The sequence below is a fragment of the Phocoena sinus genome, chromosome 2 (genome assembly GCF_008692025.1).
Source record: "Phocoena sinus isolate mPhoSin1 chromosome 2, mPhoSin1.pri, whole genome shotgun sequence".
NCBI lineage: Eukaryota > Metazoa > Chordata > Mammalia > Artiodactyla > Phocoenidae > Phocoena > Phocoena sinus.
The window spans coordinates 144,475,877-144,503,149 of NC_045764.1; the positions used below are offsets into that span (position 1 = coordinate 144,475,877).

At 42.7% G+C, this 27,273-nt stretch overlaps 1 protein-coding gene across 5 annotated transcripts in view; it reads left to right on the forward strand.

Annotated features, from left to right (window-relative positions):
• The window catches only part of RAD51B (RAD51 paralog B), a 626,370-nt gene that overhangs the window by 439,609 nt on the left and 159,488 nt on the right, over positions 1-27,273 (forward strand). The window lies entirely within an intron of this gene.

The following is a 27,273-nucleotide window of genomic DNA, read 5'->3' on the forward strand; positions in this document are numbered from 1 at the left end:
CTCAGAATACAGGTGAGGATTGTGTTTACCCATGACTATAGCCCCTAAATTAGTAGGACTGTTATGACTTAGCCATGTTCTCCTGGTAACCTGTGGTAGGGTTGTCATATTGGTCAACGTGCCTAGCCCCTTTGGGACCACCCAAAAGGAAATCTGAATGCCGAAAAGGTTCCTAATCCTCTAGGAGTTCCAAGACTAGGGATGACTTGCAGGGATGGAACCAGACTTCTGACATATATCAGAGGTTTACAGTCGTAGAGATAGAATTTACCAGAGTAGAAAAGAAGAGAAAGTTTCTGAGTAGGGAGTAGGTAGTATTTTGGATGACCAGGGGTTTTTGAGAAGATTTTGGATGAGCCAATAATTAATACTGTGGAATACCAGGGACCTTACCAATTTGTGAGGAATGCTAGGGGTACAGGAGGCATCTCAATAGTGTATTTGCCTTTTCAGAGAGTAGGAAAGAGAGGAAAGGGAAAGTGGATATAAGTTGGTTATTGGAACTTTAATGGAGCCTTGAGACAGTTGTCAGGGGCAGCAGACCGAGGCCAGGAACTAGTTCAGACAGAGAAGAGGTTAGTTGCGCCTAGTTTTGGGGGGATTGCAGAGTACTGAATAAGATGTCAGAAGCTTTCAGGGTTCAAGGAAAGTGGATGGCAGGAAAAGAGAGAGAGCAGTTTGCTTTGCATTTTAACCTCCTTTACCACTTCTCATCTGCCTGGTCTGGATGTTACTTATCTCAAATTGAAGGTATGTGTTTGGAGGCTGAATACTGGGAAGAACATGGAATATATAGTCTGAAGACTTTTATCTCTCTGAACTTTACCTTTATGATAGCATATACTTACCACGGGGTTTGGTGTGAAATAAATGAGAAAATCTAGGTCAAGTGGATTGGGTAGAACCCTGGCCAAGTGACCAGATGTCCTGGAATGAGTGGGATAGTCTTGGATTTCAGCTTCCTATCCTGTATCCAGTTCATTTTACTGACAGGGCTTCCTATTACCCTGATGTCTGGAGTGAATAGACCCTTATGAACTAGACACCTGTGATAACTTTTATCAGTGGTAAAATGGAATTCTTAAATTGGATTTGGAGGTAGGGTTATAATGGTAGAGTTACTGTGTCTCTGAGACAGTGATTTGGCCTTAGTAAAGTTTGGTCTGTTAAGATTCATCACTCATTTATGTCTAAGAATATCACAAATAATTGTTAGGACCCATAGTGAGTCTTCAGCAATCATTTCATCAGGATCTGCCACGTATCAGGTGCTGTGCCAATGGCACAGAGGTGATTGAGCCATGGTCCTTGTTCTTAAGGTACTCCCAGACCAGCAGGACAGACTGGGATGAAAATAATTAACTACGCAGAGTAAGATAGTAAGTGCTATTCTGTTGGGATGAATCAAGTAGAGAAAGAAAATAATTCCCTCTGGAAGATCAGGGAAATACTCGCAGAGGAGGGAGTGGATGGCTAGTGTTTTGAGGGATGAATGTGATTATGCTCAGCAAAATATGGATTATAAGTATAGTGACATGGGAAATGCACAGTGAATGCGATGTAATGCCACCAAACGGGATAACGTGTATGCACTGAGTTTGTAGATGGTGGATGGATGATCCCATCATGTTTATTCTTTATCTCTTTCCCTACTCATGCGGAAGTCCTTGTCTAGCAAAAGTGATCAATGTTTGCACTCTCAGAAACAGGCGTTAGATACTTCCTTCTCTGGAAGGGGGATGGCTTTTTGATCTAAGTGAAGTTATCGGAGGCAAGGTGGTATAAACGAACAGAGGACAGGCTATGAAACAAAATTCTAACTCCACCACTTAAGAGCTGAGTGTCTTTTGACAAACTGTATATATTCCCAGTGACTTTGATATCTCTGTGAAATAGGATTAATAATAGCACCGACTTCACAAGTTGTTGCCTCAAGTGCACTAATAAGTATGAAAGCACTTTGTGAGGTGCTGTGAAAATAGGTAAATCAGCAACCATTTGATCAAAAACATCAGCAAACCATTTATTTATGTAGTTCGATATATTGTGCAGAGCTGCAGAGACAGAGGACCCATCTTCTAGGAAGACAAAATCAGAATTCTGAATCAGCTCCAAAGCAGGAGACCAAAGCCTTGAGTTCTCACTAGGTGCCCTTACCCAGAAGAGTAGACTTGTGAGTCCGCCTCTGTGTTGCCTCCAGTGACCCTGTACGCTCTTCGGCTAGGTAAAAGGCAGTTTGGAAAGGGGAAGTATATTGTGCTCTCAGGAAAGCCATTACTTTTTTTGCTCTTTGGAAATGTTTGTTCTTTTGGTTTTGAACTCCAAATGTGAACAATCCAGCTGATTCAGATCCCCAGATTAGCCCTAATCATAGAAACACTGTGACAACCACAAATATTAAAAACATCCTCAATTTAGGCAACCAAGGTAAGGCAAATACAAATGGTATTATATGAAAAAAGCAAAACATTCCCCTGTGCAAACCTAGCATGTCATTGCATTTAACATCAAGGAAATGATGACAGAACATGTTTACCACTGGGAAATTCAAAGGAGATAATTACTCTTCTAGACAAAGGCAGTAGAAAGAGAATAATAAAGAGCAATAATTGCTCTTGTTTATGGAAAGTAAAATTGGGAGATTATATTAACATCAGATTTAAATTTTTTAAATTTATATACAATAAAGTATATAGTTTGATGAGTTTTGGCAAATATGTACACCTAATAACCACATTTCCATCACCCCCCAAACTTCCCTCATGTTCCCTTGCAGTCAGTCAGCCCCCGGCCTCAGGCAAACACTTATTTGCCTTCTGATACTATAGTTTTGCTAAAGTTCATTTTAATGTATATTTTTTCTGGGTAATGACGTTTTGCAGAAATGATGATAGTTGGACATTGTCAAAATCTAGGATTAGAACCCTACCTCTTTTAGAAAGTACAATTCCAGTAATTTCTCCAAGCCTCAGTTTTATCATATTAATAAGGATAATAACAATTTTTCTATATACCTCAGAAGGTTGCTGTAAAAATCCAGAGAGATAATAGATGAGAATTAAGTAAGGATTTGATGGATTATTTAGCCAATATTAATGTGAATCAAAAGGATGACGTTTCTAGATATGAACCATTTTATAAAGGAGTTTCCATGCCAGAGCTCCTGTCGTGCCTGTACAGACCCACGAAGGCGAGTCCTCCCTACGGTCGTCGAGGAAACTCCCTTGGAAACAGTTGGCTCATGGGCCTAGAATTCAGTCTCATGTCTCTCTAGCTGACAATAGAGGATTATAACTCAGCTGATATATCTGAGTTAACATCAGATTAATCATATATATCACATCGGGTATGAATATCAGATAAAAATATTCATATTTTTGCTGTGTTCACAATGCTTTCTCATAATAAATTAAGCAATTTATTTCATGCACACACTCCCACTGGCCCGACTCTGGCGTGTCAGTTTTACAGTTCCCATCTCACACAGATAAAACTGAACTCTTCAGGTGTCAGGTCATGTGCCAGAGGCTTCACTGTAGACTGTCAACTACTGTTATAAATCGCTCTTGTTTTAAAGATGTGACCTAAATGCCATTTTCATTGGAAACTGTTTGAGTGGAGAGTAGAGACTAACATATAAAATAAAGTCTCTGATTGAGTTCTAACATTTCTCCGTGGGCAGCAGCAAGAGAATTGCATTCCCTGTTGGCCAGAGAAAGCAGGCCAATTTTATCTTCCCTCTCTGGGAGAGATCACTTTAGACACTCTGTAGACATATTTAGGTCTTGCTTATTTTTCTTGGATGATCTGTTAGCATGTATACGTGTGTGCACAAACCCTCACTCGCCACCACACACACCGTGCTACCATTTGCCTCTGCGTGTGCGTATATATCACGAGTAGATTGTGCATTTCCACAAAGGACAAATGATCACCAGCTGGTCACTCTCACTTCCTCCCATGTACATTTTGTAGCTTCCCCATAGGGAAGCGAAACCGATGGTGGGTTGGAAGAGATTGCATTTGCTGAAGTGGATTCAACCAAGTGGCTGGTTATGGATGACCTTTGTCTTCTTGGGGCAGTAGCAGGAGGAGTTACAGATTCCTCAAGAATGTCTGATCCCATCTCATTACAATTAGAATTATAAACAATGGGCCTTGTGAGTTCATTCATCTGAGACAGTGATGGACCAGGAATCCAAAGACTGGGTTTGAGCTTTGCCTTTAAATATCTACATATATGTGAAGGTAGCTCTGTGCCACTGTACATCTTTTCCCTCTTCTCTCCTAGCTCCCCTATGAGATTTTCTAATCCTCAAAGGCACTGCGTCTGTAATTTACACAGTGTTCACTTTTTCATCTTTTTCTGTTCCTACCCTGCGTTTGGTAGAGATGCAGTAAGGACTTGCTGACTGATAGAATGGGACTACATTCTGCCTTGGATGAGCTGGAATTCTTTGAAAGTCTTTCCGGCTAGAAATATTCTGCTTCAGGGCCATCACTACTGTTAAGATTCTGTTGGAGCTGTGTGATCAGACACCTTCTCCTCTCAGGTCTCACCCTCTGGCCCCCCTGAGAAGATGGGGCTGTGAGAGCACTCCCCTGGCTCCAGTCTAGACCCTTAATGGGTCTTTCTCCTACTGCGCTGTGTTTCTGAGACCTTGTGTTTCAGTCCCTGCTCCTCTCTCAACTCTCAGCGGCCTGAAGAAGAGGAGCCTTAGTGGGTATTTTTCCTTCCTTTCCCCTTCCTTCCTTCCTCCCTTCCTTCCTTCCTTGCTCTCTCCCTCTCTCCCTCCCTTTCTTTCAAACAAGAGGGATTGAACCCTCATGAATATTTAAAGTTTCACAGAACACAAAATCTGTACCAAAATCTGCCAGGGGGATTCAATGTTGAAGGTTTCATTCCTCAGAATCAGCACACTTTAAAACATAAACCAGATCATGTCAATCCCCTAGTTTAAACCCGCCAGTGGCCTTCCACCACCCTTAAATCCAAAGCCAAAGCCTTTGTGCTGGCCTCCAAGATGCCGCCAGAGTCGGCCTTGCCCACCCCTCTGACCTCTGTCTTCACTCACTAACCTCCGGCCACACAGGTCTTCTTTGGGTTCTTAGAGCTCTCCAAGTTGGTTTCTGCCTCAGGACCTTAGCACTCATCTCTTCTGCCTGGGACTCTCTGCCCTGAACTCTGTACCACCTGAGTCACCACTCAGATCGCGGCCCAAGTGCCGTCTCTCAGACAGGCCTACCCTGACCCTCCCATCCATAGCCCCCCACGCAGTATTTTTTTCCCTTATGTCGCTCATCATACCTGAAATTGTCTGGCTCATCTCCTGGTTTCCTTGTATATTGCTGGACCCTGACCAGCATGGGCACTCCCTCCACAGGGCAGATGGAGGCTTTATTAGTCCTGCTCTCTGTTATCGCTCTCAGAACAATGCCTGTCACACAATGGTGCTCCGTGAACATATAACGTGTGACTCAGTGAGGGATGGAATCTGAAGTTATTTACCTCTCTCGGCTTTTCCTTCTCTCTCTCTCTCTCTCTCCCTCTCTCATTTCTTTTGCAGAACCTGCATCGTGGAAAGTGGTGTGACCTCAGGCTGGAGTACAGGTCCTTGGTCAGGGCCCTGGGTTTAGCTGCTTACTTGATTTGAAGCGTCCAGTCATGCACAGCTGCCGATTGGAACAGCTGTTCTAGAACGACTCTCTTTTTCCATCGGTCAACAAGGAAATAAAAGCTAGAAATAAATTTCAAATAGTCTGGAAGACTTTACTAACATTAAGTCTGGTAATAACTTTTCTATCTTAACTTCCATTACAAAGCTACTTCATTTCCCCTACTCTGTGAGATGCCCTGTGATCTAGCCCAATACAGGAGATAATATAGGGTATATACTGCTGTATCCTCAGATACGGCCAAAGAAAATTGCTTGTGAACTGAAGGGGAAGACGGTTCAACCAGGGACCATTCATAGGGGAGGCCAGGTACCAAACTTGAGTGCCTAGCTTTAGCTCTTTCTTATTAGAAATTCTGGAATAGAAGGATAGCGTTTTAGGATTTTCCTAACAGAGGAATTCTTTTTTTGTTTGTATTAAGAGCTTATCTCTGTAACTTCCCACAGACATAGGCTGAACTCCCTGGTGACCCTAGCTCTGTAATAAACTCTTACAGCAGGATGGCCTAGGCCTTGTGTACTCATGGAAAGTGTGATGTAGCTTGTCTTGTTGGTTTTGCTAGAGATATCACATTTAGGTCACAGGGGTTCAGCTAGTCTTTGGCTGCTATGTGGAGCAGTTTTATGGGAATAGTTGTATAATGCTAACATCTGTAGGCTGAGAGCTTGACAAAGACATCGCCCAGATTGCCTGGGGAAGGCCGCTTACTTTGGGAGCTAATTCTTGATAGGTAAAACATTTAGCACCCCTTCTTTCCCCCTTGCCTATGCACAGTCACCAGCCTTACTATTTCCATCTGTAGTAGTGGATGAGCTGTGTGCGTATTTGCTTGTCACCTTGCAGTATGCATTTTCGGCAAGTTAGGGGGCAAAGCAAAGGCCCTTGGCTTTTGAACTTTTCTGCTTTCTTGGCATTTCCACATGAGATAAGATGGTAAAGGGCTAGAGGATTTCTCTTTAAAGATTTCTGCTGAGGAGATAGAGAACTGACTGATGTCCCCATGCCTGCTGCCCTCAGCGCCTTCAAGTCCATATTTCTGCTTTCCCATGAAGCCTCTCTTGCCCACTCTGTTTAAAATCACAACTGTTGCACACTTTATACTAGGTCCCCTTTACTCTGGTTTGCCTCCCCCAGAAATGACCACTTTTGGACATGCTATACTCTTTACCACTTACTGAGTTCATTGTCTGCCTCCCATTGCCAGAATATAGACTCCCCAAGGGCAAGGATTTCCTGCTGTTTTATTCACAGTGTATCCTAAGAGCCTAGAACAGTGCCTAGTGTGTAGTTAAGCCCTTGATACATAGTCCTTGTATGAATGAGCTGACATCCCAGTGAAAGGAGAGATGATACAATGTCGTGATGAAGAGCTGGGGCTTTGGAGTCAAATGATCCTGGATTTGAACCCCAGCTTTGCCACTTACCAGTGTTGGTCTTCAGAAAGCCATTTAACCTCTCTGAGCCTCAGTTTTCTCATCTGTAAAGTAAGGATTATGGCACTAACCTTGGAGGTGTGTTGTAAAGATCAGAAGAGATAAAGAGGCAACATGACATGATGGTTAAGAGGCAAGGCTTTGCATTCCAGTAGATCTGGGGTCTGGGCTTTACCTTCAGGTTTTGGCTCTCCCAGTACCTTGTGCAATTTTTGTAAACTCTCTAAGCTCGCTTTCTTCACATGTCAAATGGATATAATACTCTGGCCTACCTCGTAGGATAGTGGTCGGGAGGTGATCCATGTGAAACTCAGTAAAGGATCCATTAACTTGAGCTATTTGGAGGATGGGGACAATAACGTTTGTCAAGTTAGCCTCACTGCTTGCACAAAGTAACTGCTCAATAAATGATAGGTTTGAGAAAAGAGCGCTATTGTTAGAAGCTTGGGACTCTCCTAAATTGATGTCGCCGTCTTCTTTGCCTTCCCTTTCTCCAGGGGGAGTAAAGCAAATGCCTGTCATCTTTGTGATGTGCCTGTTTCAACTTAAAAATGGAACAGTGAACAGTTTTTATGTGCCATACTCCCTTCTTTTTCCTGTAATCAATTCGGTTTTGATTTCAGGGGTTATTTTTGAATTCTTGGATTGAGTTGCCGCAGGGTCTCTGCTCCACCCACTGATCACTGGGGGGACTTTATGTAACTTGGGTGTTGAGTCAGCTCATTCACAGCTAATGGAATTGGCTCCAGTAGCCGTGGTTTTGGGAGATGGTGATGTCTCCAGGGTTCTGTCAGCTTCTACTTGCTTCTGTGAGAGATGCCTTTTCCCAGCTCTGCTCCTGATTTGTGGTGTGAGTCTCAGCAAGACACTTCACCTCAACAAAACCCTCCAGCTGTACGACCCAGATGGGAATCCATGCTTCATCTTGCCAGGTGACCCCGGCCAAATTATTCAAGTGGAGAATAAGACTCACTGTGTCTTATTCTCCACTGTTGTAAATTAATGAGTACAGGGAAATAAAAATAGAATGTTTTCACACCACAGGGTTTTGCGAGGATTGAATGAGCTATTACATATAAGGGCACTTTGAAAGTACTCAGTAATGTTTATTATTATGTTTCTTTATAAAAAATGTTGAAATATTCTACTACTATTTTAAGTTTATGAGCATTCCTTTATTTAGAAAGCTCTGGGACGTCAGCTTCTGCCCCTAGTGCCCTGTGGGGTCCCGAAAGGTAAAGAATATATTTGCTTGAACAGAGCCACAGGTGTCCACTACATCTTCCTGGAAGTGGCCAAACACGGGTGCCTCTCCATTGTTTAGTTTAATATGGGGAAATAATAGGGGTTAACTGGGTTGTTATGAAAGAGCTCAAGGTAATGCGGTGAGGACCCTGAAGCTGGCGCAGCTCCTGAAGGGGAGGCTGCTAGCCAGAGTCAGGCTGCCTGGCAAGGTGGGCTTTGCCTGGTTGTCTGGCCTCGGCCCAAGTTTTGACCCAGAGCTTACCACACTCAGGAGGACGTGGCCCTGTTCTCGGTCCCAGAGCTCACAGGGACTGAGTTATAAAAGCAGAATGCCAAATTATTCATTTTAAAATGAGAAAGAAAGCTATTCTATGCATTGGAGAGGCATGCCTGTCTAGCTAGCATGTTTCCCCTTCGAGGCAGGTTAAATGAGAAAACGAATTATTGGAAGGTTACTTGATAAGTACGGAATTGATCATAAAGGGGTTAAGTGATTCAGCTGGTTATGGTATCAGGAACTGTTAGCTTGCTGCATCCGTCTCCATAGTCCAGCTCTGCCTGTCAGGTGATCTGTATGCTCCCGGGAGTAGCACGCACTGGGGGCCCTGGCAGCCCTAGCTGGGTTTGAAATCAGTGCTGCTGCCATTTGTTTCTCTGACTATCCTTTTTTTTTGTTTGTTTTGTTTTGTTTTGTTTTGTTTTTGCAGTACGCGGGCCTCTCACTGTTGTGGCCTCTCCCGTTGCGGAGCACAGGCTCCGGACGCGCAGGCTCAGCAGCCATGGCTCACGGGCCCAGACGCTCTGCGGCATGTGGGATCTTCCCGGACCAGGGCACGAACCCGTGTCCCCTGCATCGGCAGGCAGACTCTCAACCACTGCGCCACCAGGGAAGCCCTATCCTTTTTTTTTTTTAGTTGAAGTATAGTTAATTTACAATGTTGTGTTATGTTCAAGTGTACAGCAAAGTGATTCAGTCATACACACACACACATAACACACACACACATGCACACATATTCTTTTTCAGATCCTTTTCCATTATAGGTTATTACAAGATACTGAGTATAGTTCCCTGTGCTATTCAGTAGGCCCTTGTTTACTTACGTTTTGTATAGTAGTTTGTATCTGCTAATCTCAAACTCCTAATTTCTCTCTCTCCCTCTACCTCCCACGATCCCCTCTGGTAACCATAAGTTTGTTTTCTATGTCTGTGGGTAGATTTCTGTTTTGTAAATAAGTTTATTTGTATCATTCTTTTTAGATTCCACATGTAAGTGATATCATATGATATTTGCCTTTCTCTGTCTGACTTACTTCACTTAACATGATAATCTCTACGCCCATCCATGTTGCTGCAAATGGCGTTATTTCATTCTTTCTATGGCCAAGTAGTATTTCATTGTATATATGCACCACATCTTCTTTATCCATTCTTCTGTCCGTGGACATTTAGGTTGCTTCTATGTCTTGGCTATTGTATATAATGCTGCTATGAACATTGGGGTGTAGGTATCTTTTCGAATTAAGAGTTTTCTCAGGGTATATGCCCAGGAGTGGGATTGCTGGATCATATGGTAATTCTATTTTTAGTTTTTAGAGGAACCTCCATACTGTTCTCCATAGTGGCTACACCAATTTTACATTCCCACCAATAGTGCAAGAGGGTTCCCTTTTCTCCACACCCTCTCCAGCATTTATTGTTTGTAGACTTTTTGATGATGGCCATTCTGACTGGTGTGAGGTGACGCCTCATTGTGGTTTTGATTTGCATTTCTCTAATAATTAGCGATGCTGAGCATCTTTTCATGTGCCTGTTGGCCATCTGTATGTCTTCTTTGGTGAAATGACTCTTTAGGTCTTCTGCCTCTCACTATCCTTTATATTAATTTTTGGCCGATTAACTTCCTCCCCATGTCATTCTGATATATGTTTTAATTTATATTTTGTCTTTCATCAAGGTACAACATGCATATAGTTTTATAAATCTAATAATCATATAATCCTTATACTGAAAAACAGCATGTCCCTGCCCCACGTCCGCTTCTCCCCTTTGATTCTTACTTTCTGGAAGCAGCCACTTTCAAATCATTGTACCATGACTGTTTCCTTCCTTCCTTGTTGATTCTGCTAGTTACCTCCATATTTCTAAACGATATACTTGAAGTTCTATTTTTGATTTTCCCATTGAAGATGATGTCTGTGGAAATGACCATTGACCACTTATTCACTCTTTCCCTCTTTCCAGTATGGTTATATCTTAGTATTTAGTTAAAACCATATTTAACATTTACATTATTGTGCCAATGTAAGTATCCATGGCGAGCTACTAAAATGTACCATTATTATGTTTCCTTCCTCCCTTCCTTTTTTCCTTCCTCGCTCCTTCCCTCCCTGGTATGTATTTTTAATTTTGTCTGTGGAACATATTTCTCCATCCACTCTCCCTCTTTACATTGGTAAGGGCATGGGAAACCATAACTGCTATGCCTTCAGCACACCTAGCAAAGTGAACAATTCATTAGTATCCTCTACTACCCAGCCCATATTCAAACGTCCCTGATTGTCTCAAAGATGTCCTTTTATAGTTGTTTAGTTTGAGTAAAGATCTAAATGAGGTCCACAAATTCTATTTGGTTGTTATATTTCCTCACTTATAATCTACAGCACCGCACCCCCCCACCCCCCGCTTTATTTGTGACATTGATTTGTTGGAGAAATTGGATGTAGAATGCCACACGTTCTAGTGATTGGCTGATGGCTTCGTCATGGTGCTGTTTAACTTGTTCTTCCATATCTCATAAACTAGTGGTTATTAGATTAGGATTTAGATTTTTTTAGGCAAAAATATTCTATAGGTAGTGCTGTATACTTCCTATTTTATCATCATAAGGCAATAATGTCTGGTTGTACCACCTTTAATGGTGATTAAATAGATCAGTGTATTCAGAAGATTGTAGTCTGATCATTCCATTGTCAAGTTCCCTACCAACTTTTGACCTACTGGTTCACCAAATGAACATGCATTGATGATTGTTGCCTAGATCCATTATTTTATGGAGCACATAACCTATCCTTTTGTTGTGTGATTCTGCTTTGAGCCAAGAAGTGCTGATTACGTAGTTTAACCCCAGAGGGTCATCTTATTTGCCTTATTTCCAAGTCTAGGTCGGGGTCAGGGGGACTTCTCTGTGACCCTCATGTACTACCAAATAAGTGACTAAATTTACATGAAAGCAATATGCTTATATGTTGTATTGGTTACTGTTTTTATTTGAACCTTAGTTGAGCTCTGCTGTTGGCTTAGAAAACATAAACAGAAAAGTGGAAAATTTTGTCAGTCACATTGAAAAGTAACTGGCAGGAAAAAGATAGTTTTTTTTTTTAAAGAAGTGGAACAAATCAGAGGACTCTGCTTTGTCTCATAATGCCTTTTTTCTCCAGGGTAGGAAAACTCTGAAATCTAATGGGGTCTCTTCTGCCTGTGAGGGAATTGGAGGGAAACTACCAGGACAGACTCTGATGACACACAGTCATTTGAGGACTTTTTGGTTATTGTTTTGTTTTAGTTTTTACTCCACTAGTTTGCTAAGAAGTCTTTCATAAAGATTTTTCCTAAACCCCATTGCATATGAATTGGGGCTTTTCCTTTCCTCTGTAATGGGGCCTGATACCCTTTGATGTGTTTTAGCAGAATTTAGCTTCTAAATACAGTTTGAAACTTAGCTCTACAGTTTGAAACACACACACACACACACACACACACACACACACACACACACACACACATGCCCTTGACTCTCTCGACTGACAAACGGTATTATTTCTTTACTGCAAGAACCTGTCCTGTAGGAACCAAGTTCAGTGGCAGGATGATACTGTGGAGACACCTTGCATCTCCTTCCTGAAAGGTCGGGATGTGCAGACCTCAGAAGCTTCATGATAAGGGGAAGTTTTCTCCAGTGTCTCTTGGCTGAGGGGCCTGTTTCCATTTTTTCAAAGATCTCCTTTTAAAGACAGATGAATTCCTGGTGTAACTGTCTGGTCTGTTATTGTAGAAAGATGCAGATTGGTTACCTTTTGAGTGACTCCTGTATTTCAGAGTTTAAGGCCCTCCTCTGAAATATTTTTACAATATTGGGGCCTCTTCTGCCATTTGGAATGACCTTTTACATGACTTTCAATAACTAAGTGATGCCCATCTTTCAAGGCCCAGATCAAATGACACTTTCCCTGAGTCCCCCAGTGAGAAGTCATCTCTCCGCATCTTCTAGACTCCTGTAGCTCTCTCTTTTCATCCTTCTCATGACAAAGATTATTTATTTGCTCCCTTTCATTCTAGTTTGTTCACCTACTCATGTTACTTCTCCTTTTTAACAGGCAAATATCAGTCTTATCTTTTTGTTTGGACCATAGTTGGTATTTAAGAGATATTTTATTAACATTTTAAATTTTAATAATTAAATAAATTACTTGAGTAATCTTATTTTGTCAGATATCCAGCTTATATTTCAACTATGCTTCAGAGATCTGTAGGGGAATCTGTCAGTCTGATGTAGAGCTAGATTTTTTATTTCAGAAGAGGGAAGGAAAGAATGTGTAGAGGAATTAACATGGAGCTTGGAGATTCAAGACCCACCTGTACCACTTCAGAGCCATTGCTTTAGAGCCATTGGTAGGTATGTCACTAGGGGCCCTACCTGGTAACTTGAAGATCTGTAGCCAAAGTCACCTAAGGCTTATTTAAGATTTAGTTCTTTAGAAAGAGGGAAGAAAGGGCTGTATAGATTTATGAGCAGTGGCAGATGGTACAGGGGTGGGATCTTGGGCTCTCAAAGCCCTGCAAGGTAGTGCAGGCCAGGGCAAGGAGGTCTGGGAGGGGTTCCACTCTAGCTGTGCTGGGAAGGATGAGTGCACAAAGTCCATGGGGTACCTAGATCAGAGAGAAGATGGTGAGGCCTGCGGTGGGAAGCCCTAATTATATACTTTATTCTTTAACCTCCTTGCAGTCTTGCCCTGAACCTACCTAGTCCCAGATATGGCTTTCTCTTGCTTCCGCTGTCCTCTCGGGAACTCCTTGGCTGAATTAATGAATGGGACCACTTCTGATAAACCATAAGCAGCACTTATAATGAGCCTCGCATTAGTAATGGAGGACTACCCTCAGAGAGACCATAGAGGCTCTAACACTATATAGATAGTCATCTCTGTAGAGAAAAGAAATGAAGCCAAGATTCCATTGGACTGGGCATCACAACTTCACAAGCAGCTCATACTTGTTTCAGAAAGACACTGAGACCAAGCTTTCTCATGGTTGTCATTCCTTTACCATCAGTCTGCCTCTCTTTGCGAGGTGTGCTCCCTATCAGGGTCAAGGAATGTAAAGAGCATGGGATTTGGAGTCAGCAGACCTGGGTTTGGGTCCATTTATATGCTGTAAACTGTAGGCCACTCACTTTTCCTCCCTGACGTGGAAAGAGATGTAATACCTACCTTATCACTAGATGGTAAGGAGATTCAGATGAGATTTTATAAGGAATTCTTCCCCATTAGCAAGTTATTTCAAAAGCTACATTTTGCCACGGGTGAGAATCAAAGCCATGTTATGGTCTAATGGCTCTTCTTTTTTATTAGTGTAAGCAAATCCCCACACCTCTTGGCACCTTGCTTTCCTCTCCTGTGAAATGGGCAAGGATATCGATACTAGTTGTCTAGAGAAGGGACTTACCTGGAGTAGAAAATGTGCAAGGGAGACATAGGACTGATGAGTTACCATTATGCTGTTTCCAATACTACCGATTTCATCTCTTCCAGCAGGATTTAGAATGCCATAATAGTTTTCTTGGTGTCATGCTTGAATTTGATGTATCTGGTTGAAAGAGTGGTTTTGGGGTGACACAGGCATAGCTGCTTGCTGTAAGCTAGGCACATTATTAAATACATTTATCCTTAAAGTGGAAGAATAATGTCACCTACCTCATAGGATTGCAATGAGGACTGAGGAGGTTATGTAAATAGGGCATTGAGTGAGGTATTTGGCACCCATTGGGGACTGAGCCCTGGACTATATATTGCTCTTCAGTTTTTACCTTCATCAAATAGCATTTATTAAAAATTCCAAATAAGGCATGGTACTAGGTGCTTTTACTTTAAATAATAGGGTGCTAAGGGAAGGTCAGGTTGGGGTGAAAAGGCTGAGGGAGATGGTTTGTATTTGTTTATTTGTTTTATAATAAACAGTAGTTAATATCTCCTCTCCTTCCCCGGTCCTGAGCCTGCTGAGTCACTGTTCCAGCCTCTCGTCCCCATGATCTCTGGCTGTGTCTATGGAATACAGCAAAACCCACAAGAAACCAGCACTAATAAATGGCAGATCATTTTGAGGGATTTTTGTTTGCGTTCCTGAGCTTGCTCTCCTGGCGAGATAGGAAACCTTTAATAAGACTTTTCCTAAATTATGCTGCATGTGAAATGTGGATTTTTTTTTCCCCCTCTGTTCTCCTAACAAATGACCATTTCATGAGGTTTCTTTTCATTTTTTTTCCATCTTCTTTCCTGCTTCTCAGTACATTCCACAAAGAGCTTATTCCTCTGCTGGTTACTGATTGATGGTTCTACTCTGTGTGCCCTTTAATTTTGCAATAAACCAACAAGGAGTTGAGACCACAAACTTAAAGAGGATTGACTTATTTATTTGAGTGGATTCACTGGAGTGACGGCAGGTTTAGTCATTTCAGTGTGGTCCTGGGGAGGGCAGGAGGAGTCCATGAGAAGGAACACTGTGTTGTCAATAACCAGACAGAAGAAAGCTTGCTTGGCCTCCCATTCCTGGGCCCCCATTCCCAGCAGTGATCCCTCCCAGGCCTTGATGGGAGCAGGAAGTCTTCCACGAGACTCGCCCACAGCTCCAGGATCCTGAATTCAGTGGGACTCCAGATATATGGAAATGACAGTCACCACCCATAGGTCCTGTGTCCTTCTTTGCAAAAGGATCATGATGCACCTTAAAGGGCTGCAGGAATAGCCACAGACCTGCCGAGGTCACCAGTCCTTGCAGGCCTAGACTCCTGTCTGGATGACTTCAAAGACCCAGAACAAACCTCTGACCCTACTACCTCTATCCCAGCTGTGTCCTCACCGTAAAACTGGGGCCTCCAGGATGCAGAGGCACTAATACACTTCATGAATCGATTACCAAACATACTAAGAATCAAGTCATTGATTCTCACTTAGTACCACCCTGGCATGGAGTAACCAGTCTGAAAATAGATGCAAACATCATTTCAAGTAGGATAATAACAAACTTCTTTCTTTCTTTCTTTTTGGCTGCATTGGGTCTTCGTTGCTGTGTGCAGGCTTTCTCTAGTTGCAGCGAGCGGGGGCTACTCTTTGTTGTGGTGCACAGGCTTCTTATTGCGGTGGCTTCTCTTGTTGCAGAGCACGGGCTCTAGGCACGCGGGCTTCAGTAGTTGTGGCACACGGGCTCAATAGTTGTGGCTCTTGGGCTCTAGAGCGCAGGCTCAGTAGTTGTAGTGCACGGGTTTAGTTGCTCCGCGGCATGTGGGATCTTCCCGGACCAGGGCTCGAACCCGTGTCCCCTGCATTGACCGGCGGATCCCCAACTACTGTGACACCAGGGAAGCCCTAACAAACTTCTTGAATGACTCACATGGATCCTCAGTAAACTAAAGATAGCCCTTGTAGGGTATTTAAAAGCATAAACTATAATGGAAAAGAATCCAGAAAAGAATATGTGTGTAACTGAATCACTTTGCTGTACACCAGGAACTAACACAACATTGTCAGTCAACTATACTTCAATTTAAAAAAAAAAATGAAGAAAGTTAAAAAAAAAAAAGACATAGATACTGTTATCATTTAGATTTAAGGATTGTTCCATACTCAGTGCTGCTCTCTAAGAGTTGAAGTGAAGCTGGAAAGACAAATGCCTAAATGGAATTTGTCCCAGCTGTGAACTCCTATTCTAGATCCCGAAGTTGTTTGTGGCTCTACCACTTTTAACCAGCTAACTGCCTGTTTTTATTCTGCTCTTATGTGGCAACCTTTCTTCTGAAACTCTTGTCATCTCATTTTAGCAGAAGTGAAAATATTAGCAAAGTAGTTAGTGGCCAAGACAGAAATAGACTCCAGGAATCTGTGTCCTTTCTCTTGCCATACCTGCTAGAGCATGGTTCCTCCCTGGCCTGAAGACTCAATGTTTCCAACTCTACCAGACAGCAATCTAACAGTCAACTGGTTTCTTCTTGCTACTGAAAGTTTGTCTTATTCTTAAATGTTTTGAACAGTTTTCCTTTACATGTGATTTTGCATTAAACAGCACAGAACTTGGTCAATCTGATGTCAGCAAATGCCTTGCTCTGAAGAAATTAATCAACAAAGATCCACAAGGCTGTGAGTTTTCACGTTGAGAGCCTTTTATGTGGTAGAACCAGTGTAGGCTACAGGGCCAGACAGATCTGGTTTGAATCCGGCTCTTCTACGTGCTATTTGGTCTGAGAAAATTGCTCAACTTCTGTAAACCTCAGTTTCCTCATCTTCAAAACGAAGATAATAATGTTTACTCCACCGAGGTGAGGATGAAATGAGCTAATGTATGTAAAGTGCTTGGTACAGGGTCTGATACATAGGAAGTGCTCAGTAGATGTTAGTTTCCCCCCTTCTCCTTTCCCTCCTTTAGAAGCACATAAAGTCTCATAACATTTACGCTGTAGGTAGAAAGATAAGAATAACACAGATGACATAACTAGAGAAAAATTCTCGTACTGAATTACTTGGTACTGATTCTAGAGTGGGGATATCCAGAACTGAGAAGTCAGTGGCAGCCATCATAGTTAGGAAAGATTTCATGGAAGAGGGAAGATTTGAACTGGCCCCGGAAAGGTGGAAACTTAAAGAAGAGTAAAGGAGGATATTTCAGACTGGGGCACTTAGCCCGAGTGAGCGAACCACGAGAAATACAGAGATAGAATATAGAGGTCTCAAGCCTCAATTTTTTCACTGGGAAAACTGAAGTGGATAGAATAAAGGGCTAATATTTGTTAGGCACCTGTTAGGCATTAGGCACTATCTTAAGTGCTTTATATGCCAGCTCATTTATCCCCACAGTAGGTATGATTGTTGTCCCAATTACAGAGTTGAAGAAAGGCAGAGAGAGATTAAGTATCCTACCTGAAACTCTCCAGCCAGTAGGTGGTAGAACTGAGATAGAAACCCAGGAGGTTTGACTGCAGAGCCCACCCTTCTAACACACAACAGCTGCCTCAGCTATTTTTCAGCTTCCCTCACTAGGCAGTTAGGGTCAGCTAAGACCATTCTGTGAACAAACTCTGAAAAATTTAAAATATCATACTCGTGGAAAATGGCATGATCGTTCTTGGTAATGACGTCATGTGAGAGGTGAACACGATCATAGGCGAACAACTGAAAGTGAGGAAGGAGGGAATTCAGGATGGCACTCACGTGATATTGGTCAAGTTTAGCAGCACATGTGCCTCACCTTCCTCTGTAGCAACTCAGAGGTCTGACACCACCTCACATTTCCTCTTGGGTCGGTGCTCCAGGTGGCCAGTGCCAAGCCAGCAGCGTGGGTATTGGAGACTGCAAACCTATTTGTCGTCTGGCACTGAGTGTGATCTGCCCTTGGCCAGGGTATCTGTTTTGTGGGCCTATAGCTTGTGATCGGTAGTTGGCTTGTTAGTGGCCATGATGGGAGACCTCCACTCCAAGGGCATTGCCATGGAAGGAAGTCCGTTCCTACTCACCACGTAAATGTTTAGCCATTTTAATGTATTTGTTCTGGGCCTATTCTTCTTGTGTCTCTCCTATGTTGACTCTGTTTAATCGAAGTTGATTATGTTTGCCTTTATTGATATCATGTATTTAAGTATAGACGTAGACAACATTGCTTCAGCTCCCAACCTCCCCCCACCTTTTGTTTTCAAATAACACCTTACACAATATCCCTTCCTTGAGGACATCAAATAAATAGTTTTGTTCAAGAGCATATCTGATGAAGCTGCTGCCTTGGAAATTTGTTCCTAGGCAGACCTTTTGACCTCCTTTTGAACAGATAGTGAGTGACCTTTGCTCCCATTTTATGCCACAGATTCACTCTGGAGATAGAGTTGAATGCACACATCCAGTTACTGAGTTTGGAGAGCCCTTGGTCAGGCTGCCATTTGCCTCCGTGAAATAGAGAAACAAGGAGTCAGACCACTGTTGACACATCCTCCTTTGGAGGTTTCTCAGAGGCCCCTCTGGGCTTCAGCTCCTCCCTCCTATAAGCCACTAACAGTGTGGTGGGGCTGGAGAATAGCCAGGTCAGTGTTTATCAGGCTGGACTCCCCCGAGAACCGTATTTTCAGATTCCCAGGGAGCAAGTGACTCAACAGAAGTGTTTTCTTGGTCTCAAATGAGTCTAAGGAGGGGAAATCAGTCTGTGATGGACAGATCACAAAGCTGTGTCTTTCTAATCCTCTTTGCAAATCAAAGGGAGGGGAATCCCCAGAGACCAGGCATACACGTGAATAGAAAGCACCACCAAGTAACAAAAACACCTAAAAAGGTCAGCAGAAACTCAGGGGGTTGTTGGAAATTCACCTCCCCTGCCTTTTTGTGGGGCTCGGTGGGCAGTAAGGGTGCGGGCGAAGACAACCAAACAAACTCCACACAAAAGCCACTCGGCCACGGGAAAGGCCACAGTGCAATGAAGGCTGGTAGGAAGGTTTCTTCCATGTCCGTGAACCTCAGAGTCATCCGACAAGCGGCCTTGTTCTCTTCCGAGCCCTGGCTGACCAGAGACTTTTTTGTTTCATGCTAACTGCAGAATTGCCCACAGTTGGAGTATGCACCATTTGAAGCCACTGTGAGTGCACTGTCGCAGTTCACCAGTGGTGCGTGTTGTTTCCTGCAGCGGGCCTCACATCACTGACAGGATGCCGCCGAGGTTGGGTTGAAGGTGGAAACAGCACACCAACCTGCTGTTTGTGGCCCCATTACAACTGTCGCCCCATCTGAGGCCCAGAACCAACACGTGTTAACCTCAGCCCCATTGGGGCCAGTGGAACAGCGAGCCGACAGTGGAAGCTGAGCGCTTCACGCCTACATCTACGGCACAATAGCTGCTGGCCCAGGGTTTCCACTACATCCTCTTGCATGCGTACCCCAGGAGAAGTAGGCCAAGGAGAAAGCCACCCTGTGGTGACCTGCTGTTTTCTTGTGTGTTTCTCTTGGCCAAAATGGCAGACACAGTTCTGCCTCAGTGCATTGTCTCTAAACAGTGGTCGAGGCAATGGCTACAATGAGGTGAAAGCAGTAGTATCATCCATCCCTTTGTGATTGAGTGAGTGTGTGTTTGTGCAAAGCCGAGGAGATTCTTTTCTCTTCCTCCATCTATGTTGCCTCATACTGGGCCAATATCTTCTTTAAGGACTCTCCTACTAGCTTTACCTGTGAATTTCACAATGAAATCTACAACAGAGGTTTTCTTCTTCAGGTCTGTTATAAGAGGTGTGGATTTTATCAAGATTGAAAGTATCCTCACCATAAACACAAAACTATTTAAAGTTATCTCCCTTATTCTTTTTTTCCCCTCCTATCTTCCTCAGGCACTGCCAATTGGTTCTATGTAAGATGGATTTCCTAAGGTTGGACATGATGAGAATCAACGATAGTGGTGGAATTTTAGGGAGAACACTAATGCTGATGTGGTTTGAAACATTTTTCATAGTGGGCTGCTACCTTTATGGTCATAATACACTCATTTTCTTCATGTCTTTTATGGACTCACTTTTAGGTACAGAGAGGTTAGGAGCCTTTTCCAAAATTGCACAGCAGTTTAGTGACAGAGCCAGAAATAAAAGGCAGGCTTCCTAACTTCCACAATAATCTTTTCTTCAAGCCAAATTGAAGTTTGGTCCTTTTACCACAAATATTTCGAAAGGAAAATCCCCCGTAGCCTTTCAGATTTTCCCAGAAAACAGTTGTCACGCAGACCTTCAAGATGGACATAGCAGGCTGGAATACTAAACCCCTATCAGTTCTTTATTCTAGAGCTGACAGTTGATATTCTCTGGGCTGAAGCTAAAGAAAAACGATTTCTTTTTTTCATAATGGAATGATTTATAATTTTCCAGAGCTTGGCAAAACTAAGCCGGTGAAGAGTAAAACCAGATTTGTGATACTCACACTCTAAAATATTTGGTCTGACTTTTCCTCAAATATTGGATATTTCCTTTCAAAGCTGGAAGTGACCGGAAGGGAGGAGGTGGGGAATAGTCAGGGGAGAGGTGTGAGTCTGCGAGTATGGCTGTCTACACCTGCTTTTGGGGGGAGTTACCCTGTTCCCACACTGCACCCAGAGCACCCCTCTCGCCCTTCTTGGCCTTCTACCTCTGCCTCTTGCCCTCGCCTGTTTTCTTCTCCCCATCCCCCTTTTCCCTCCGACTCCCGGCTCCTATTCAGCAGATAGGCTGGGGGAGACACCGTCATGGTTGGGAAGCATGAGGAGAGGATGGTGAAAACCACTCCAGGGCCTTTTTCTCAAGCCTTGGTGATGAAAGGACTCAATGAACCTTACCGATTTCTCACAGGAAAATTCCGGCATCTGTCTCCTTAAGAGCAAGGCATTCAGTAACCTTTAACCGAGCCAGGATTAAAACTCAGAATTTCTGATTTATTCAAGGCCTGTGTTTAGATAGAAAGGCTCCATCACTGTCATACCTGGCAATTAGGATCATTTTAGATACCAAAAGTAACATTTTAAAAAAGCGCACCTTAAGCAGACAGGTCATTTTTTTATGCTGAAATAATAGTGGTATAAAAATAAGATCTTACGGAAAAATCCGAACATTTTTTGCCTTCAAAACCTATGAAAAGCAGAGCCCTGTCATATCTATCTATCTATCTATCTATCTATCATCTATCTATCTATATATAGTATTTGGAGAAAGTTTTGGTTACAGTCACTTAATTTTTTTTCATTGAAGTATAGCTGATTTACAATATTGTGTTAGTTTCAGGTGTACAGCAAAGCGATTCGGTTATACATCTATACATGTGTATACATGTGTATTATTTGACAAAAAGTTCTGTTCCATTACAGTTCAGAGCCCTGTCAATCTGAGAGTGCTAGATTTGACAGCAGGTAGGCAGTTTGGGAGCAGAGGCAGCCCTGAGGTCTCTCTCTGTCACTCAACTGATGCCCTTTCTCTGGCTGGCCAGGTTATCCAGTGGGCTGCCTGTTTCCTTGGGAGCTGTGAGTATAAGGATAATCACCGCACCTAGCCCTTCAGGCTTAGTTAAAGTGGTCTTGAGACTTCTCTGATTCTCTGTGTTAGGCTGTAGCAGGTTTCTAGCAGGGAATGGGCGGGAGGGAGGAGAAAGCAGATGTCCTTCTGGGCATAAAAATGCCCCCGAGATGCCTGAGGTTGCCTCATGACTCCTCTAGCCCAGGAATCCTTGAACTCTGTTGCACCAAGGACACGAAGAGCTTTAGTTCTCAAGCCTCCTGTGGGTTTCCGAAGTGACCAGCCACATGCATCTGAAGCCACCGAAAGCCACTAAAAAGACTGGCAGAATTGGGCTAGGATTGCCTCAAATGCTTGACACTCCTGTAGAAGCTGAAGCTACTTGGTTTGTGGTTATTTATTAATGTCAGAGTATGAAAGGACTCTTGTCACAAGATTGGGCTTGTTACAATGTAGCATTTTCATAATCTTTTAATGTATTTCTAGGTGTTAGATCCCTTTGTTCGTTACTTATATTAGATTGAATTCTGGAGACCAGGGCATCAAGGCCTGGACCTGCCTGTGGCTCTGGGCTGAGGGTTCCTGGCTCTCCTCTCCTCTGCCCAGTGCTGTCTTAGGAGGGAGGCCTGTAGACCCCCTTTCTTATCTAGACTGTTAACCTCAGGCAGATGACTCTAGTTCCCTCTCTGGAAGGCGGGGATTATAAAATTTGCCTCTCACCTGCCCCCACAGAAAGCTGAATGAGGGCATGTGCCATATTCTTAGGTCCTTAAAAGAATCTGACTTATAAGCATTGAGTTATTGTTTTGTTGACCATGCATCTCTCTTCTGCTGACCAAACAGGGCCAGATATCCCATTCCAACTTATCCTATTCCTGATTGACCACAAACTCCCTCTTTGTCACCTCCCAAGGGTCAAATGAAAGGAGGCTCTTTATCAAAAGCTGGAACTTTAGGCCTGACAGTTCCCTACTTTGATTTCTCCAGGGCTGTCCCACTTTCTCTTCTCTCCACCATTTTCCACTGGGCTGGAATATACTAACTAAGTGGCTGCTCATGGAGCTCCCAATAGAGATTCGTCTTTAATACTTCAGTGTAGAGTAGATCAGATTAGACACATACAGAGGCCCCTTAAGGCAGGATTTATTTTGGACCAGGGGCAGGAGACACGCATGGGGTGTGGGTATAGCCTAAATTAGTCTGGTCCTAGCGTAGCTGAAGAAAGCTGTGCCACCTGAAGGCAGGTGGTCCACAATGGACACAGAGATTAGTGGGGAGTCAGGCTCGATTGGTCAGTGGACTCCAGCTCACCAGTCCCCTGACCCTGGGGGCTGATGGTTCTTCTGACCAGTGTATTCTGCTCCTTCCCCCTTAACCTCTAGCTATTTGCTTTCGGAAGCTACCTTTTTGATACTTAGTGGAAAAGAGTCATATGTTTTTGTTTGTTTGTGTGTTGGCTAGGTTTTCATCCCCAGGACCTTCTGCCTTCTGACCAAAATGACATTCATTCCCAACCATCCGCCTTACTAGTTCTTCTGGTCTTTAACTGCTTCCTGTTTTTCCATCTCCTCTCTAGCTTATAAGAGAAGCCCTGCTCTCTCTGATGGCGGGGCCTATTAGGTTATTTATGAATCTGTACTCTGAAGTTTATTCTTCTTTGAGAGCTTCATTGTTCCCTTGAACTGAGCTTAGGTGTTGAACTACAGTGCACAGAAGGGTCGAGTAGGATGCATTTAGGGAAGTTGAATGATGGAAGGGAAACTTAGAACCCAGGGGCAAACTTAGCATCCCCCCCCCCCCATTTTGCCTTGGGAGGGGAGCACTAAAAACGAGACTCAAGGTATATGTGACATGATATGAGGAGTCGTTTCCTATTCATGTGTACCTGAAGCATCCTACAACCTGCCGGCTTTGCAAGGAAGCCCTGGGAGTAAGCGGTCTCTTCATATACAGAGTTGCATGGTGTTAACAGTTACTTTATACAATGTAGAGGGCTGCCTGTTTCCCCTCAGTAGGTAGATGGTCTTCTGTTGCCTGAAGAGTAAACTAAGCTGAATTCCATTTTCTCCTGGCTTCAGATGTAAAGATGTAATCACTACCATCAAAAAAACAAAAGCAAAATTTCCCCTTCGTCCAAGAATCTCACTCTAGCCGTTGGATTTGAAATTGATGGTAGTAGCAGGAAGGGGGGTGGGGTGTGTTGTATGTTTTTAATAAGTCATACTTCTAGAGAAATGGCAAAAATAGCATGCACTTCCAATTAAATTCTTATGCGTTTTGAGCATATCACCAGCAAATATTTGTTCTTTGTCATCAGCGTACTCTGTGTTGTACAAAAGGGAAGCAGGCATGGGTTTTCTTTCTCAACAAGCAAGGTGTAAAATCAGCAAAGACAGTGATGGAGGTTAACATTTAAGCATTTCCCATTGGCCAGGCACTATGCTCAGGACTTTATGTGCATTATCCAGTTTAATCCTCAAAACCCTGTGAGTTAAGAATTATACCCAGAGAGTTGTGAAACTTGCTCAACATCACATAGTTAGTAAGCGGTGGAACCCAGGATCTGAACTCACGTTTGTTTGACTCCAAAGCCCTCAGCCTAATCATTGTGCACACTGCTCCCGCACAGATTTAGTACCAAGTGTCAGAAGCCTTCCTCTTTCCAGTGGAGCAGAGCAGCCCGAAAGACCCTCTGAAGTGTCAGTCAGAACTCACTTTTGGAAAGCAGATAGTGTTAAGACTCTGTTTATAACGTGTAATAGTATTTGATAAGTTATTTTAGGAGTGTAGTTTTCATGTCTCCAGATTGCCTCAGAGGACAACACATCTATAGGCTTCTGCCCAAGTCATGATTATTTGTAATCAGTGCTATTTGGAAATATTTCCATTTTATCATTTTGCTGATCACGGATTTAGAAAATCACAACAATTCAGCAAAAGCAACCCCCTGCGTTTGGTTGCTATGTATCCCTTCAGCAATTTGGCTTTCAGACTCGTAATAAAAAGGGAGTGGATCATTAGCGAAACCGCTTAGGAGCTTGTTCTTTTGCCATTGGAGAGTACAAATGGTTTCTTCTTCATCTACTCTTGCATTGGAAGTGGCACTGGGGGTGGGTATCTTTGGAGGCGCATCTGTAGTTTGGTTTTAGGCTCAGCAGGGTGTCATCTTGTTAGCTATGTACAATAAAGCCATCATCTCAGTATAAGTTTCCATTGTAGGACCAGGGAAATAATAACAAAATTGAGAAAAAGTGGTCTGAATATCTTAGTAAATGTCTTATCTTTTAACTTGCAAGTTTTAGAGAAGACACACAGAGCCTTCACCTCTTTATTTTCCCCTGTGTACATGGTGACACGCTTTGCATGGTTGGTATTCAATAATTATTTTTCTCATTACTGTTACTATATCACTAGTGTTCTAGTCATTTTCACCAAACCACCTTTTAGAAGAATTCCCCCCAAAATAGAGCTTACATGTCTAGATCTCCTGAAGCTTCACTTCTTTTTTTTTTTTTTAAACTATGACAGATACATTATTTTCTTCACTGGTAGAAAACTCACGTGCTATTCTCAAAACAATGCCGGTTTCTTACTGGTCTTGCTTTAAATAATTACTATCGTTTTCTTACTGAGATTTTTACACAAATTCTTTGAAACGAAGTTAAGCTTAGGAAGGACTGAGACTGGTAGAAATGATCAGGTACTGAAGTATATATCCTGATGTAGAAAATTGTGATTTCATGTTCTGTTGTTAGATCCAGTGATCTGAAGCATGTGGCATATACTTTATTAGTAATTTATTAACTTATATAACATTCTTCTTAAGGAAATAATAGCAACAACAATGGCTTACATTTACTGGATATTTATCACGTGCCAGACACTATATTAAATACCTTACATTGATTATCTCATTCAATTCTCATAACGGTTCTATAAGATAGGCGTTATTTTACCTATGAATAGATGAAGCTCAAAGATTCAAGTAACTTTCCCAAGGTTCACAGTGTCACAGTCAGAATTTGAACCCAGTTTTATTGAACACCAAAGCCCGTACCCTATATAATAAAGAGGAAAATGAACATAATTGCTTATTTTTGCTCCTGAATATGAGTATTTATTTCTTAAAAGAGCAGGCTTTTATTTGGCCATTTCCAGCCATTTTAATTGAAAGACTTATCATATGTGATTCTTACCAGTCCAGATGAAAATGAGCAATACAAAAGAATAGGAAGGGGCTTCCCTGGTGGCGCAGTGGTTGAGAGTCCGCCTGCTGATGCAGGGGACACAGGTTTGTGCCCCGGTCCGGGAAGATCCCACATGCCGCAGAGCGGCTGGGCCCGTGAGCCATGGCCGCTGAGCCTGTGCATCCGGAGTCTGTGCTCCGCAACGGGAAAGGCCACAACAGTGAGAGGCCTGTGTACCGCAAAAATAAATAAATAAATAAATAAAAAAAAAAAAAAAAAAAAAAAAAAAAAAAAGAATAGGAAGGATGAGATTAGCAAATACTCAGTGGAATACTGCAACATCCGGTCATCGCTGCAGAGTAGCTGGGGATTCACACGAGCCTAGTTGACACACAAAGACCTTGGACAGGCTGTCTTTGTTAATAGAGTACTTCACTTCTTTTCCTGACCCTGCCATCGTGCTCCCCTCTCAGCCCCCAATTAAGCTGCCATGGGCATAGGATTTATAACGTGTCATTGGTCCATTCAAGAGACAGCGACAGAGGTGTGGCTGAAAAGCTGGACAATAAAGAATGGAGACAATTTCCATTTCTGCTCCAATCAGGGTGGCAGCAAAACCATAGCTGACCCTTGGGACAGACCATGACGATTTGGCTAGTTGCATATTCCAGGTACCAAATGCCTAGTTTCTCAGAAGTTACGTTTCCTCTGAGGGACCAAGATGGTTCACCAAGATGCCCACGATGGGAACACCTCAAATCTTGAGAAATGATTGTAAACGTTAGTCTTGCTGCAGTTCTCCAGGAGAGAATCTGTATTTTGTTCTTCCTTTAGGTTTCTAAACAATAGAGCAAATTTTATAAATGAGGATTTTTTAAGGAAAAGAATAATTTCTGGATGGAACCACATGTAAAAATATAGTGTGGAAATAAATCATGTGGATTAGGTAACTTTAGAGTCCTTTCTAGGAATTTTAAATGTTATGAACTTTACTTTGTATAGGTCGGATTCTATTAATTTGTGTTTTAAATACATAGTGAGACTTTGGAATTCTTTTGTTAGAATTCAACGTACTGAAAAGAAGAAGAGTGCTATTCCTTTAGAGATGAATTTTATTCTAATTTCACAAATTTGGAAATAAAATTCTGACTTTCCAGTTAACAAGGGAAGAAGCCCCAGGCACCCAGATGTTAAATTATTGCTTTTCTTCGGCGCTAGTCATATTGTATGTTGTGAATATAATTTAAAAATGATAAAGTGTGCACGTATTCATCTTAATTCTCTGGTTGGCCTTCTATTATTCAGGTAATATGGCGACACTTCTCTGTCCCAATTTACTCAGCATTTAGAAAGAATTGATTAGTGGTTTAAGCTCTGAAAAAAGTCAGTCTGTTTCCTCGGTCTTCTGTGATTTGAATGACCTGGAGGCGTTGCCAGATAGTTCTGGCCTAAAGATAAAACTGATGC